The sequence below is a fragment of the Vicugna pacos genome, chromosome 11 (assembly GCF_048564905.1).
Source record: "Vicugna pacos chromosome 11, VicPac4, whole genome shotgun sequence".
NCBI lineage: Eukaryota > Metazoa > Chordata > Mammalia > Artiodactyla > Camelidae > Vicugna > Vicugna pacos.
This window is the reverse complement of record NC_132997.1, coordinates 16,258,353-16,273,560: the sequence shown is the minus strand read 5'-3', so window position 1 is coordinate 16,273,560 and position 15,208 is coordinate 16,258,353. Positions and strand designations below refer to the sequence as shown.

The 15,208-nt window shown below is 47.0% G+C and overlaps 1 long non-coding RNA gene across 1 annotated transcript in view; it reads right to left on the bottom strand.

The window, feature by feature from the left end:
- Positions 1 to 300: 300 nt before the first annotated feature.
- Positions 301 to 15,208, bottom strand: part of LOC140699170 (uncharacterized) — a 123,994-nt gene continuing 109,086 nt past the window's right edge. Inside the window, exon 2 of the long non-coding RNA XR_012077174.1 lies at positions 301 to 773. This is a non-coding gene — a long non-coding RNA (uncharacterized lncRNA). The remainder of the gene's footprint in view (positions 774 to 15,208) is intronic.

Here is a 15,208-nt window from a genome sequence, read left to right as displayed (position 1 = left end):
TGACCCAAGGGACTGGCCTGGTGGAGGCATAAAACAGAAATTAAGTTGGGTTCTGAGGCATAAAATGACTAATTATGAAGAAACAGTTGATAAAACTCAAACTGAGGGACATTCTACCAAACAGCTGGCTTGTACATTCAAATGTGTACTGCACACTAGATTATGGAATTGTGACAACAGTTTCCTAAATTTGAACAAAAATGAATCTGAATTTCTCTATGGATGTAGCAGGTCCAAACCACAATCCACAGACCAGTATAGTGAAGTTAATAATTCATCACAAAGAACTTACACATCAAGAATAGAAATTGTTTCTTTTTCATTTTTAAAAATTATTTTAGAACTTTCAAGAGTCCATGGTTGAGCTCCTTCTCTGGGTGGTTGGCAGGCTGTTCTCAGAGTGGGCAGTGCTGGATCTGTCCAGGGCAGGTGTGGAATATCACACAGTCTTGATCTCAACTTTTCCCAGGGTGATAAGAGGCATAGAGTTTACTGCTGACATCTGAGACAGGAAGAGCAGCTTCATGAAATACCTTTCAAAGTAACTGCTCTTTGATTTCTCTTCTTGTGTGATCTTTCTTGCTTCTGAGACTCTACAGTGCTTGCAACCTGAACCAAGCACCCAAACACTTGATTTTATCCAGCCTGGTGTTTTCCCCAGTTGTTTCGTGTATGTATCATACATCTCCCAACCCAGATGTAACCTCTTCAAGGCAGGAACTGTGTCTTCCATTACATTTTTATCCTGAATACCATTGCCCTGTACCGGACTCCTGTAAGCACAGAAGAAATATTGGTCAGTTTATCCACAGAAAGAATGAATGTATAAATTAACAGCAGTGCACATTTCTCCTATTATGCTAATTGAATAAATAAAGAATAAAAAAAACAGCTCCCCCTAGGAACATGTCTGTTGGATTTGAGAGAACTTGAGTAACAAATTATTTACTAAAAAATGTAAGAATTCTCCATCTGTATATAAGTTGTAATTTGCATAATTAATGGTTGCCTGTATATTTCTTTCATCTCCTAGTTAGACAATTACAGCTTGCCTCATTCTTAGATCCAGTGATGATGCATCTATAAGCTTACCCACTGCTTATCTCAAGTGGGCTGTTGGACTAAGCCAGGCTAGACTGTGAAATAAGCAAAATCTAGCTCTGCCGCCCCTCCTTCCTCTGGCTGTGCACACCCTCCTAAAGTATCCCCTGTCCCCACTCTCCATCTTCTTCCTAACTAATAGTCAACCAATTAATTAGCTGTAAAGAGCTAACGTATTACCCCTGTATAGGACTATTTGTCTTTTAGAAAAAAGTCATTAAGAGCTAGCTTTTAGAATCTAAGAAGAATTATTTCTAATTGTACACTTTCATATATTGAAAAGCCAGTGGGAGAGAGATTTAGGGATCAGGTCCCTTAAATCTCCCCTTCTAGGAAGAACCCCATTTTACCTGTGCATGAAGAAGCACCCATTTCTTTTTCTTTTTTTTTTCTTTGGTTCTCCATTGTAAAATTTCCTTTTTTTTTAATTGAAGTATAATCAGTTACAATGTGTCAATTTTTGTTGTACAGCACAGTGTCCCAGTCATGCATATACATACATATATTTGTTTTCGTATTATTTTTCATTAAATTTTATTACATGATATTGAATATAGTTCCCTGTGCTATGCAGAAGTTTGTTCTTTATTTTTACATATAGTGGTTAATATCTGCAATTCTCAAACTCCCAAATATATCTCCTCCCACCTTCTTTACCCCAGTAAGCCATAAGATTGTTCACTATGTCTGCGACTCTGTTTTGTAGATGAGTTCATTAGTGTCTTCTTTTCTTTCTTTCTTTTTTTTTTCAGATTCCACATATGAGTGATATCCTATGGCATTTTTCTTTCTCTTTCTGGCTTACTTCACTTAAAATGATGATCTCCAGGTCCATGCATGTTGCTGCAAATGGCATTATTTTGTTTTATTTTACTTACTTACTTTCTAATGGAGGCACTGGGGATTGAACACAGGACCTCGTGCATGTTAAGCACACACTATCACTGAGCTTTACCCTCCCCTGAGGTGTACTTCTTTTAGTGGTGGGTCCTGCTCTTCCTGGGCCCTTCTGTAAAGATACCTGTTTTACTGGGATGATCCCTGGTAGAGCAACCTGGACTGGGGAAGGGATGCTAGAGGGTCGGCAGTAAACAGGAGGCAGGCTCCGAGCCCCCTGCTGCCCAGGCCTGTGTCCGTGAGACAGTCGTGCTCTGCCGGCACCTGCTGGGCCGGCACTGTGTGCCCTTTGCTCTACTAGGTGTGGATGCTGCCAGGACCCCCTGCTGACTTACCCAGAGGAGCTGGGTGGGCAGGAGAGGGGGCCACAGCTAGAAGGCTTCCTGCACTCGCCTGAGGCTGTCTGTACCCATGTGAGAAAGGTCACCCCCAGGAATAACCTTGGACAGGGCTGCAAGTTAGCCTTGCCTGGGAGGGACAACCCAGCAGTGCACTGCCCCTGAGGACCACCGCCCACCATGGGCCTCGCCTCCAAGCCAGCGATGGTCCACCAGCCCCTTCCCTGGGAGCTCCAGCTGGCATCACTGGTGGTTGATTTGGAAATGGATGCCAGGCTTGCCTGCACTGGGGGTATGTTTGAATCAGGCAGGAGGCAGTGGCCACCTGCCAGATTTTTGGCTTGATTTACTCATCACCCCCAGTCCTAATCCCAGAGGCCATGTCAGAAAGGGGCATGGGCACTGCTGGGTGCCCTAGACCCACCCTGTGCCCCAGTCAGCCTGAGGGAAAGATCAAAGCTGGGCTTCAGTGGGTGCTTTTGTGCTGTCTCCTTTTGGAAGGAATCTTGGCAGAGATTGTGTGTTGCCTCCTTAGGCACCAGGATATAATTCACCCCTTGATATCATTGTCTCACTGTTTGCCTGGATGGTTGCGTTTATTTTCATAGGAAAGATCAAGGGTGTCTGTGGCTCAGGAGTTGTCAGGTCAGAACATCAGGCCCAAGTGGGATGGGCTCCTTGGCACCACCTAGTGTCAGGCACAGCTGTCAGTGAGGAGAATGCTCACAAAAGGGGATTCGCCCACCTCCTACTTAAATTCTTGGGTCCTGGCACAATGGGAGTAGAGAGAGCACTTTTCTTTCTTCCTAAAGATAATAGTCAAGTGGCAGTGACTGAGCTGGCATGAGTGAAATAATGCTACATGGTAGTGAGCACAAAGAGCTCGTGTGGAACACACTGGATCACCCTGAGAGTTCAGAGCAGAGGCCATGGGTGTGAAGGGATGACCAAGACATGGACAGATGGAGGAGGAAATGCAGAGGGAGGGGGTGAGTGCAAGTGGGGCGATCAGTTTACAGCAGTGGCTGAAGGGGAAACCAAGATAAGACTGGAAAGGAAGATAAGAGCCTCCAATGCTGGAAGATATAGTTTGAAGCTCACCTTAAAGTTCTGGGGATACTTGAAAACTTTCAGCAGGGAAGTGACAGGTTGAAAAGGGCGGGTTGGAATATTGATATGGTCAGATCCCACCTGTGACAACCATGCAGGGCCAGCAGTGCTCTAAGGAATGCAGGACAAACCAGGAGCGGAGACACATGTGAAACAGGCAGACCAGGGAGCTGTTGAGTGCCTTTCCAAGGCTGGATGACTTCAACCTAAAACCCACCTCTCTGATTGTGGCAGCCAGCTCTCCTCCCTGGGGCCTGAAGGTTTCAACATCAGAGTTCTGCAGCCACACAGCCAGCCCAGCTTGGGGGTGAACTTCTTCAGATGCTGGAGTTATTAGGCTGAGAATGGAACCAGGAGGCTGACTCCTGGATTTCTGGCTTGCCCTGGGGTGCTTTTGACCCTCCATCCCCAGAGGCAGCCTTCCAGGCCACAAGAGAGGTACCCACAGCTTCCAGCCATCTCTAGTCTGGCAGGAGCTGCCCCAGGCTCTTGGCTTTACCCTTCCTCCCACAGGGCTTAGCTGGGTGCTGAGTTTGTGGAAAATGTGCTTCCTGAAGCTGGGGCTTCCCCGTGGAGCTTGACAGTAACGGGCATCCCTGGCCTCAGCCTGAGGGGTGACTGTGAGGGGGCGGCCACGTGTCTCAGGAACTCATGGCAGCTGCTCCCTCCTCAGGTGGGCAGTGAGGGGGCAGCTGTGTGGCCCCTTCCACTCCTTCAAGCATCACTCAGAGGAAGATGATTCCTCTCCAGTGGAAGGCAGGATAAAGAAGGGACTGCAGAGGGGGTCATGCACGCCTCAGTACCCTCTGGGCGCTGAAGTCCTGGCCTAGCTCTGGGCATGGGGCTGCCACAGTCAGGGCGGCAGAAGGCAAAACGGAGGGCAGCATGTGGCCCCTGCCAAGGGGGATCCCAATCCCCTCAACGGAGGTCTCTGGCATATCTGCACAGGGAGCGGGTAGTGGCCCAGAGGGGAGTGTGGGGGGTGTGTGTGTGTGTGTGTGTGTGTGTGTGGTTTGAGCCTACATGGAGCCTCACGCTGCAACACTGCATTTCTGCTGGCAGAGTTTCCTGCTCCAGATGACTTCCTGCCCCAGATTCACCACGGAGACTGCTTGGAATTTGGTCCCACACTTTCCAAATTCAGGACAAGATCTGGCAAAGGTTCCCTCCCTTTACCTCCCACCCTCTCACTTTGCAGGGAGGAAGCCACCTGAGCAGCCAGCCCTCCTCCCCTTCTCTCTAGGGAGACCCAGGCTGGGATCTGCATGACTGTCAGATTTGAATTAAAGCAGTTTCCCCTCTGTACCTGGGAGAGGGGGATGGGGGGCAGCTGCTGCCCAGGAGGATAGGGTTGGGAAGGGGCAACCCAGAGGACTGGTGGCTGGCAGGGAAGGGTTTGGCCTGAAAATCAAGGTCTTAAAAATGGCTGGTAATTCAGGCACTTGGCTCATTCTTCCCATGGCTTGGCTGCAGGCCTCAGTTTCCCCAACTTAGAAAGTTAGAATCTTGCAGTTCATGACTCTCTGACTGATGAGGGCTCCTGAGTTGGCTGTTGGAGGAAGGGTAGGAGGGAGCAGGAGATGGGCAGACTGCCTCCTCCCTCCCAGTTAATAGCCACTTGCTCCTCAGGCCTCCAGCTCCAGCCCCTCCCCCAGAGGCTCAGGTGCAAGTTTGCAAGTCCACCAGCTCCCTTATCTCCTCTAGGGAATTTTGGTCCTGCTGGGATTTTTCCAGCCAGGTCACCTTAGAGGCCACCAGCCCATCTGGTCACCAGGCTGCCTCCCTTTTAGCAGCTGTCATGGCTCCCTTTCAGGGTCAGGGGTGGTGGTATCCCAGGGACCAAAAGATGGTGGGGGTGGGGACAGGGAAGCCTCTGGGCTGCTCCCCTGACCCCCCTACCCCCGGCTCACTTCCTCAGATCCTGAAGCCCCCCCCCCCCAGCTTTAGGGTACGCGAGTGAGGAAGAGATTTGGGCAGAGGTGGGACTGAGATCCGGCCCAGGACACAAGGCTATCCGCAGTTGTTGGAAAGGGTTTCCCTGTGCTGAGATTCACTTCCAGCTCCTGTCTCACCAGGTTTCTGAGAGGCTGAGTGACTTGCCTCAAGGGACACAGCTGGGAGCGCGGGGACGCCAACGCCCAGGTCACCGCTGTTCCCACCGCCAGCACGTGCGGCTGCGCTTTCTTCCGTGCTCCCATCTGGTCGCTGTCGCCCCCCCCACCCCCCGCCCGGTTTCGTTTTGGCGGCAGGAGGGCAGACCGGCTGCTGGACCGAGGGCGGGGCCTCCCCAGGCGGGGGTCCCCGCTCCTAGGCTGGGGGCGCGCAGGACAGCAGAGCGGGGCCTGTTCCTGGTCGGCACTGGGGGCCCCCCCCGCCCCTCCCCGACTCCGGCTCGGGGTGTCCCGGGGCCGCGCCCAGCCGCCCGCCCGCCTGCCCGTGAGCGGCGCGGCCGAGGCGGCGTGGAGGGGCCGTCCCGGGGCCACGCGGGGCCGGCGGGGCGTCTTCGCCGTGGAGCCGCTCGGCGGCCGGGGTGAGTCGCCCACCCCGGGCCCACCGGGGCCTCTGCCCCGGCGCCGACTCCCGCGCCCCGGCCCGGGTCTGCGCTCCCCGCCCTCACCCCGCAACAGCCCGCCCGAGGCCCCAGACCTCCCGGCGCCCCCCTCACCACCTCCCTTTGGAAGGGCCGGGGGATCGCGCCTTGCACGTTGGGCACTCTTGGCGTTAAACCGGCCATCGCCGCTATCCCCCTTCCTCTGGATCCACGTCCCTCTAATCCCTAGTGTGGATTCTCCCCGTCCCCCGGCCCCTGCCCCAGCCTGCAGTCCCGAAAAGTTCCCTGGCGGCGGCGGCGGACCCCTTGCCAAAGGAGCCGCGCAGGGCTGGGCTTCCTGGCCCACTTTCTTGCCCAGACGGGCCTGGTCTGGCACCCAGCCCTCCTCCTGCTGGCCGGCTGGGAGACGAAGGCAGCCCTCCATCCTCTCCAGGTTCAGTTTCTGCATGTTTACAATCAGGGCATCCAGATCATAGCAGAGCCCGGCCAGGGGGCTTGTACTATTTTATTCTTTTTTTATCGCAGTTTAGGAACCCCCCACCCCTTTTCCCCTCCATTTCACGTAAATATAATCATGCTTTGGAGAATGGATGTGGGATAATGAAACTTACAAATCACAGGTTTATAAGTCAGAAAGTCATTAATTCACTTGTTTATGCTTTCTTGTTAGAATAGCCATGTATTCCACTTAAGACATAGATGTCAAACACCTGGTAGAAGCGCCAACAAGTTCTCCTAACATGCTCATCGCAGATGTTGCCAATCGAGCATGGCACCCCTTTCCTTCTCCACACCAGGCTCCAGGCAGCCATCGCCATCGCCCGGTGCTGGCATGCAAGATCAAACCCTCCTGCCACTGCTGTTCTTCCTAATAACAAAATACCTAGGAAGCAACAATTTGTCAGAATATTAGTTGAAGTCAGAGCAAATGACCCGTTACCAAAAAATACAAGGAGGAAATAAAGTAACGCAAGTGAAAATAAATTAGAAGGAAGGACTTATAAAAAGAAGTGGGAAGTCAAGGGGAGAGGATGGACAGGGTTCCATGTAGTTAATGTCAGAACTTAATTACATCAACCGCATTCAGAAGTTTAAATAAAAGAAAAAAGAAAGAAAGAAAGGAGGAGGGAAGGGAGGAAGGAATGGGAGACGTTTTTGGAGGGAGTGTCACATGAGGGAGGGATGAATGATGTTAGACAGTGTCCTTATTTCTGTGACAGATGCAGCAATGAAATTCATAAGGCTGCCCCTCAGTAAATGCCGAGGGCGTAAGCCTTAGGCATAATTCAACGAAGGCAGTTTTATAGTGGGTCAAGATAATGTGTTCTAATTTGATACCAAAAAAAGAACCTAGACGACTGAGACACGTGAGTGGGTAATTCCAAAGGGAATTGAGTGGTTTTGCAGAATATTTCCTACATTTGGGATATTACTGCCAACCCATTACACAGTACATACAACTCTGCCAACTCACTACAGAGTATAACTTTCTAATGACTATAATACCCCAAACTAGTATCATCCTTGGGTAAGCCCTGATAAAACATTACCCTTCCTCTCTCCCTTTTAAGTCACTTTTAGAGTGCACCAGAAACTTCTGTCACTGCCTTCCCTGACAACATTGCTATGTCCTACAATAAGGCATTTCTGAACTGGTTATATTTGAGAAGAACTGCTTCTTGCAAACATGTGAAACATATTAAACTGACAATGTCTTTCTTCGCCGTGGTGTGAAACATGCTGGTGCTGTGTCCTCCGACATGGCAGCGGTACTTCCAGTTGCTTCCCAATCAAGAACGGTTTCTGACATAACTCAATAGATGGTGCTCGATGAATATGCCTTGAATAAATAAATATCAAAGACCTTCTTATGTTTTTTTTTAAATTTATTTTTATTGAGTTATAGAGAGTTTACAATGCTGTGTCAATTTCTGGCATACAGCACAATTTTTCAGTCATACATGAATATATATGTATATATTATTTTCATATTCTATTTCCCTGTGAACTACTACAAGATCTTGAATTAATTTCCCTGTGCTATACAGTATTACCTTGTTTATCTATTCTATATATACCTGTCAGTATCTACAAATCTTGAACTCATAGTCTGTCCCGTCCCACCCTTCTCCCTCCTGGCAAATGCAAGTTTGTATTCTATGCCTGTGAGCCTGTTATTGTTTTACATTTAAGTTCATTTATCTTCTTTTGTTTTTTGTGTTTTTTTAGATGCCACAAACGAGTGATTATCATATGGCATTTTTCTTTCCCTTTCTGGCTTACGTCACTTAGAATGACATTCTCCAGGGACACTCATGTTGCTGTAAATAGCATTGTGTTTTCATTTTTATGGCTGAGTAGTATTTCATTGTATAAGCATACCACTGCTTCTTTATACAGTCATCTGTCAATGGACATTTAGGCTGTTTCCATGTCTTGGCTATTGTAAATGCTGCTGCTGTGAACATGGGGGTGCAGGTGTCATTTTGAATTAGGGTTCCCTCTGGATATATGCCCAGGACCAGGATTCCTGGGTTACATGGTAAGTCTATTCCTAGTCTTTTGAGGAATCGCCATACTGTTTTCCACAGTGGCTGCACCAAACTGCATTCCCACCAGCAGTGTAGGAGGGCTCCCCTTTCTCAACAGCCTCCCCAGCATGTCATTTGTGAACTTTTGAATGATGGCCATTCTGACTGGTGTGAGGATACCTCATTGTAGTGTTGATTTGCATTTCTCTGATAAATAGCATTGAGCATTTTTTCATATGCCTAATAGTCATTTGTATGTCTTCATTGGAGAATTGCTTGTTTAGGTCTTCTGCCCATTTTTGGATTTTTTTTTCATATTAACTTATGTGAGCTTTTTATATATTCTGGAGATCAAGCCTTTGTCAAGTTTCATCTTTTGCAAAACGTTTCTCCCTTTCTGTAGATTGTTTTTGTTTTGCTTGTGGTTTCCTTTGCTGTGTAAAATCTTTTAAGTTCAATTAGGTCTCATTTTTTACTTTTGGTTTTATTTCTATTTCTTGAATAGACTGCCCTAGGAAATCATTGCTGACATGTATGTGAGATAATGTTTTGCCTATGTTTTCTTCTAGGAGGTTTATTGTTTCTTATGTTTATGTCTTTAATCCATTTTGAGTTTATTTTAGTGTATGGTATGAAGAAGTGATCTAGCTTCACTGATTTATATTCTGCTGTCCAGTTTTCCCAACACCATTTTTTGAAGAGACTGTCTTTATTCCATTGTGTATGTTTTTGCCTCCTTTGTCAAATACTAATTGACCAAAAGTTTGTGGGTTCATTTCTGGGCTCTCTGTCCTGTTCCATTGATCCATATGTCTGTTTTTGTACCAGTCCCATGCTGTTTTGATGACTGTAGTTCTGTAGTATAGTCTGAAGTCTGGAAGGGTTATTCCTCCAGCCTCATTCTTTTTCTTCAGTAATGCTTTGGCAATTCTAGGTCTTTTGTGATTCCATATAAATTTCATTATGGTTTGTTCTAGTTCTGTGAAATATGCCCTGGGTAATTTGACAGAGATTGCATTAAATCTGTAGATTGCCTTGGGCAGTATGACCATTTTATCAATATTGATTCTTCCAATCCAGGAGCAGGGGATATCTTTCCATTTTTGAAGTCTTCCTTAACTTCCTTAATCAATGTTTTGTAGTTCTCTGTGTATAAGTCTTTCGCCTTCTTGGTTAGATTTATTCTTAGGTATTTTATTACTTTGGGTGCTATTTTAAAAGGGATTGTTTCTTTACTTTCTTTTCCCATTGATTCATCATTAACATAAAGAAATGCAACTGATTTTTGTACATTAGTCTTGTATCCTGCTACCTTGCTGAATTCTTTTGTTAATTCTAGTAGTTTTTGTGTGGAATTTTTAGGGTTTTCTATATATAGTATCATGCCATCTGCATATAGACACTATTTTAATTCTTCTTTTCCAATTTGGATCCCCTTTATTTCTTTTTCTTCCCTGAATGCTGTGGCTAGGACCTCCAAGAGTATGTTGAATACAAGTGGTGAGAGTGAACAACCTTGTCTTATCCCAGATTTTAGTGGGAAGGTTTTCAGTTTTTCACCATTGAGTACTGTGCTGGCTGTACTTTGTCATAAATAGCTTTTATTATGTTTAGATACGTTCCCTCTATACCCACGTTGGTGAGAGTTTTTACCATGAATCGGTGTTGAATTTTATCAAATGCTTTTTCTGCATCTATTGAGATGATCACATGGTTTTTGTCCTTTCTCTTGTTGATGTGGTGTATTACATTGATTGATTTGTGTATGTTGAGCCATCCTTGTGCTCCTAGGTTGAGCTCAACTTAAATGGATAAAGCACATTTACAAAAAACCTACAATTAAAAACATTTCTTATGATCAAAGACTGAAAGCTTTCTCCCTAAGACTGGGAGCAAGGCAAGGATGTTTACTCTCATAATGCTTATTCTTTATAGTACTGGAAATTATCGATGCTGCAAAAGGCAAGGAAAAGTCACACCAGTTCTAATGGAAGAAGTAAAATAAAATTATTGCTATTACAGGTGACATGAGTATCTATGTAGATGGAGATAATCCAAAAAAAATCTACAAAAAACTTCTAGAACTGATAAGTGAGTTCAGTAACATTGCAATAATAACATTCAAAAATCAACTGCACTTGTAAATAATAAAAACAAATATTCATAACACATAGTTTAAAAATGAAACACCAGTTGTAATTACTGAACCAAATGAAGTACTTAGGTGTAAATCTAATAAAATACTTATAGAATTTGTATGCTAAAAACTATAAAGTGCTGATAAAAGAGACCAAGAGGTTCTAAAGAAATGAAAGTCACTGTTTTTATGATTTGGAAGACTCAACATAGTAAAGATGCCTGTTTTCCTTAAACTAATCATAGATTCAAAGCAATTCTTATGGAAATCTCAGCAAGCTTTCTCATTTTGTTTTGTTTTGTTTATATGTATATTACTAATAGGATTTACTTTTTTAGAGCAGTTTCAATTTCACACCAGAATTGAGCAGAAAATACAGAGAGTTCCCACATAGCCCTCCCCACCCACATGTGTATACTCCCCTACCCTCAAGATCCCTCATCAGTGTGGCATATTCAGTGCAATCAATGAACCAACATGCGCACATTATTATCAACCAAAGTCCACAGTTTACATTAGGGCTCACTCTTGATGGGGTACGTTTTATGGATTTTGACAGATGCATAATGACATGTAGCCACCACTGTAGTATCACACAGAATAATTCCATTGCCCTAGAAATCCCTTGTGCTCCATCTGTTCATCCCTCCCTCCCTCTCCCCAAACCCCTGGAAACCACCATCTTTTTATTGTTTCTGTATCTGTGCCTTTTCCAGAATGTCATTTGGTTGGAATCGTACAGTTGGTAGCCTTTTCAGACTGGCTTCTTTCATTTAGTAATATGTCTTTAAGTTTCTTCCATGTCTTCCATGGCTTGATAGCTCATTTCTTTTTTTTTTTTTTCCCTGCACATATATTTCTTTAATTTACATGTATGTACTGTTCATTGTTTCTAAGAATGTGTAAAGCATTAGCTTTTTTAACTTCCATAGTTATCAGAGGAATAAAGCCAACGAGAAAATAAGAATTAATTCAGAAAGATACATACACCCTACCATTAACAGCAGCATTATTTATAGTTGCCAAGATGAGGAAGCATCTTAAGTGCACACCAATATTTGAACAGATAATGAAGATGCAGCATATATATATGTAATGGAATACAGCTCACCCATAAGGAAGAAGGATATTTTGCCATTTGTGGCCCTTCATTCCCTTTTTTTTTTTTTGGTTCAAAAACCAGAATTTTATGACTGGCATAAACATTTCCATTACATCACAAACAATAAAATACCTAGAAATAAACTTAACCAAGGGGGTTACCTATACTCCAAAAACTGAAATGACACAAGGAAATGTAAAGATTTCTTGTGCTCTTGGATTGGAAGAATCAACACTATCTAAATGGCCACACTGCCCAAAGCAACCCACAGATTCAACACAACCCCCATCAAAAGACTCGTGACATTCCTCACAGAACTAGAACAAATAATTCCAAAATTTTTATGGAACTGCAAAATCCCTGAATAGACAAAGCAATCTTTTGTAGGTCGGTTTTCTTTTTCTCTTTCTTTTTGTTCTCTTTTCTTATGGTTTAATGACTAGAGAAGGTCCTTTAACATTTTTTTGTAAAGTTGGTTTAGTGATGCTGAAATGTTTTAGCTTTTACTTATCTGTGAAGCTTGTGATTTCTCCATCACTGTACATTTAAACTTTAAAAAATTTAAAAAAAGAGAGAGAAAGAATGGATTTCAGATAATAATGTGTCACTATTGGTCACCAGTTGTGACAAATGGGCCATAGTAATATAAGATCTTAATATTAGGGGAAACTGGTTGAAGGGGATAGGGGACCTCTTTGCATTGTCTTTGCAACTTTTTCATAAATGTAAAATGATTCTAAAATAAAAATTTTATTTAAATAAAAATAAAGAAATAAAATGTACTGAAAATCATTGTATTGTCCCTTGTAGTAAGTGAACTTCATGGTATATAAATCATACCTCAATAAGCTGTTTAAAAAGTTAATAAAGTCAGAATGGGATCAGGGCTGGGCTCAGGCAGGGTCAAAGCCACGGTCAGGGAAGGGTCAGGGCCCAGGCTCAGGGGCCAGACTCAGGGCTGGGTCAGGCCAGGGTAAGGCCAGTGTCAGGTGGGGGTCAGCAGCCTTGGAAATGGGCACGGAAGTGTGGATCCCCAAAGGCTGAGGCCAGCCTGGGGCCCTCCTCTGGTTGCTGCTGCTGCCACCCACGGCCACACTGGAGCTGTGGGGGCCCACCCCCAGGGGGCCGGGGCACAGCCCTGCCCTCCCAAGTGGAGGTCCTATAGCCAGGGCTGTCTTCATTAGCCCTCTCCCACTTTTAGAAATGGAGGGTCCTGAGTCAGAGATGGGGAGTGACTTTCCTCTGGCCACACAGAAACACAGATTTCTGCCTGTGAGCGTATTTCCTTGAGATACTGGGATGACATGGAGGAGGCATGAGCCCTTAGCAGCCATGACTTTGAGCAAGTAATACTGGCAACCTATGAGGCCTGTAGTTCACTGACCTGCAGAGCAGGCCCTGAGGTGTGCTGAGTGAGGGATGCGATGGTTGTGATGGTCCAGCCCTTGGCAGGCTCCCTCAGGGATGTCTGTCACCCTGGAGATGCTGCTGTCACCTGCTGTGGCTGCCCTTGGTCCCCCTGCCCTGCCCACCGGGCCACTGAGCCCTCATCCCCACAGGGCTTGCTCAGTTGTGCTCTGCTGTCCAGTTCTCAGTGGCACCGTGGCATTGTGGTCTGGCCTCTGGATGCTTGGCCTTGGTTTCCCATCTATGAAGCAGACAGGGCCTCCCCGGTAGTGGCACCTGGGGCACTACCAGTGTCTCTGTCATAGGAGACAGGGGCATCCCCACAGTGTGCGGGAAGCCCAAGGTGACAGGAGGATGCACGGCGGCCGGGTCACGGTGGCGGGCCCGAGGCCGTGGCAAGCCCGCCCGCTGGGCCCGGGCTCACGTGTCTGGGGGGCCACCCCCATCGGCTCCTGCTGGCTGGTTGCTGCCGCCCGCTGCCTCCTCAAGTGCATCCTCCTGCGATGCCAGCAGAGGTACTGGCAGGGGAGGGGTGTGTGGGGGAAGGGGAGGAAGAGGGTGATGGGCACCCCATAGCAGTCCTCTGGGGCAGTCTGTGGCCTTCACATGCACGTCATCCCTGCCTTTGCCCTGTGTGCCCTCCACCTGGACTATCCTCGCCGCTCACTTGTCTGATCCTCCTCATGCTGTGCCCTCAGCCCTCGTGCCTGTCTCCCCACACAGATGTGCCCGAGGAGAGTGGCAGTGTCGGTCCTGGCTGCCATGTGGTGTGGACCAACCTCAGACCACAGCTTCTTCTCAGTGTCCCCACATTCCTGGCTTTCAGCCTCTAGGCGGGGGACTGGAACTGCGTGTATGGCCAGCAGCTGGGCCACTCTTCTTACTTGTGCAAAGTGACTTCCCAGGAGGAACTGTGGTCACTGGTGTGAGTGGGGGGACCCCTGCTACCAGGCTGCATAGGCGGGAGATGGGGCTCCCTGGAGAGTGACAGGAGTCTAACTCACTGCCCCTCCTGGGCCTGGCTCCGTGCTCAGCTTCTGAATGGATGAGGAGTGGTCCCCAGGGAGCAGGGGCATCATAGCCCAGGGCCAGGTGCTGGAGCTTTAACAACCCAGAGTCCTGTCATGCCTAGTCTGTGCCACGCTCCATACACACCTCTCTGTGGCATCGGGGGCAGCAATACCCCACCTCACCCTGTCCCCACCCTGTCAGAAGGGAAAGCCCCACATGGGTGAGAAGGGCAGACCGCATGGTGGGTGGGGAGGTCAGGAGAAGGCCTGCGTGCCAGTGGAGAGGGTGGGGCTTGCTGGAGGGGGGCACGGGGGAGGGTGTCCGGGTGGAGGAGCCACGCATGCAAGCTCAGGGAGGTGGGAAGTTTCACCACCTGTGTTCAGGGAACAAGGCAAGGTTCCATTTCCTGTCCTCATTGGCTCATTTAACAAATCTTTTGTGAGTGCTTATAACTAGTGAACAAGCAGACCTTGGGCAAGATGTTTAAAGAAAGGAGGGGTCGGGAAAAGTGTGGGGCCAGAAGGTGGAATGTAGGGAGCCCTGGGAAGGGTGAAGTCAGAGCTGAGAGTGAACCAGAACTCCTCCTGCATACAAGCACAAGGCCTTCATTTGATGACCCCCCTACCCCCCATCCAGCCCTAAGATTAAATGCTCCTCCAATTCTAGGGTGTGATGAAGAAGCCATATGCTGAGGTTGTAAGTAGAGTATCAATTAGCCTCAAGAAAGAAGGGCTCCTGACCATTAAAAATGGGGAGGCAAAAGCTGCCTGGCATCATGTGGGTTAGAGGGGTCCAGAGGGATGTGGGCAGTTAGATGAGGATTCAGGGAAAGAGAACTAGCTCACACTCAGACATAACAGTGACAATGTGCCTTTCCTCCTCAAGAAAATCTCACATCCTGGAGAAATACCAGGTTTTGTTAGGAAACCCCCAGCTGTACCAGCACACCAGGTGCACCCAGAAGATATCTGTGAGCCGTATTATCATATATCCAGACTCTGATAAATGTCATCCCTCTGGGAA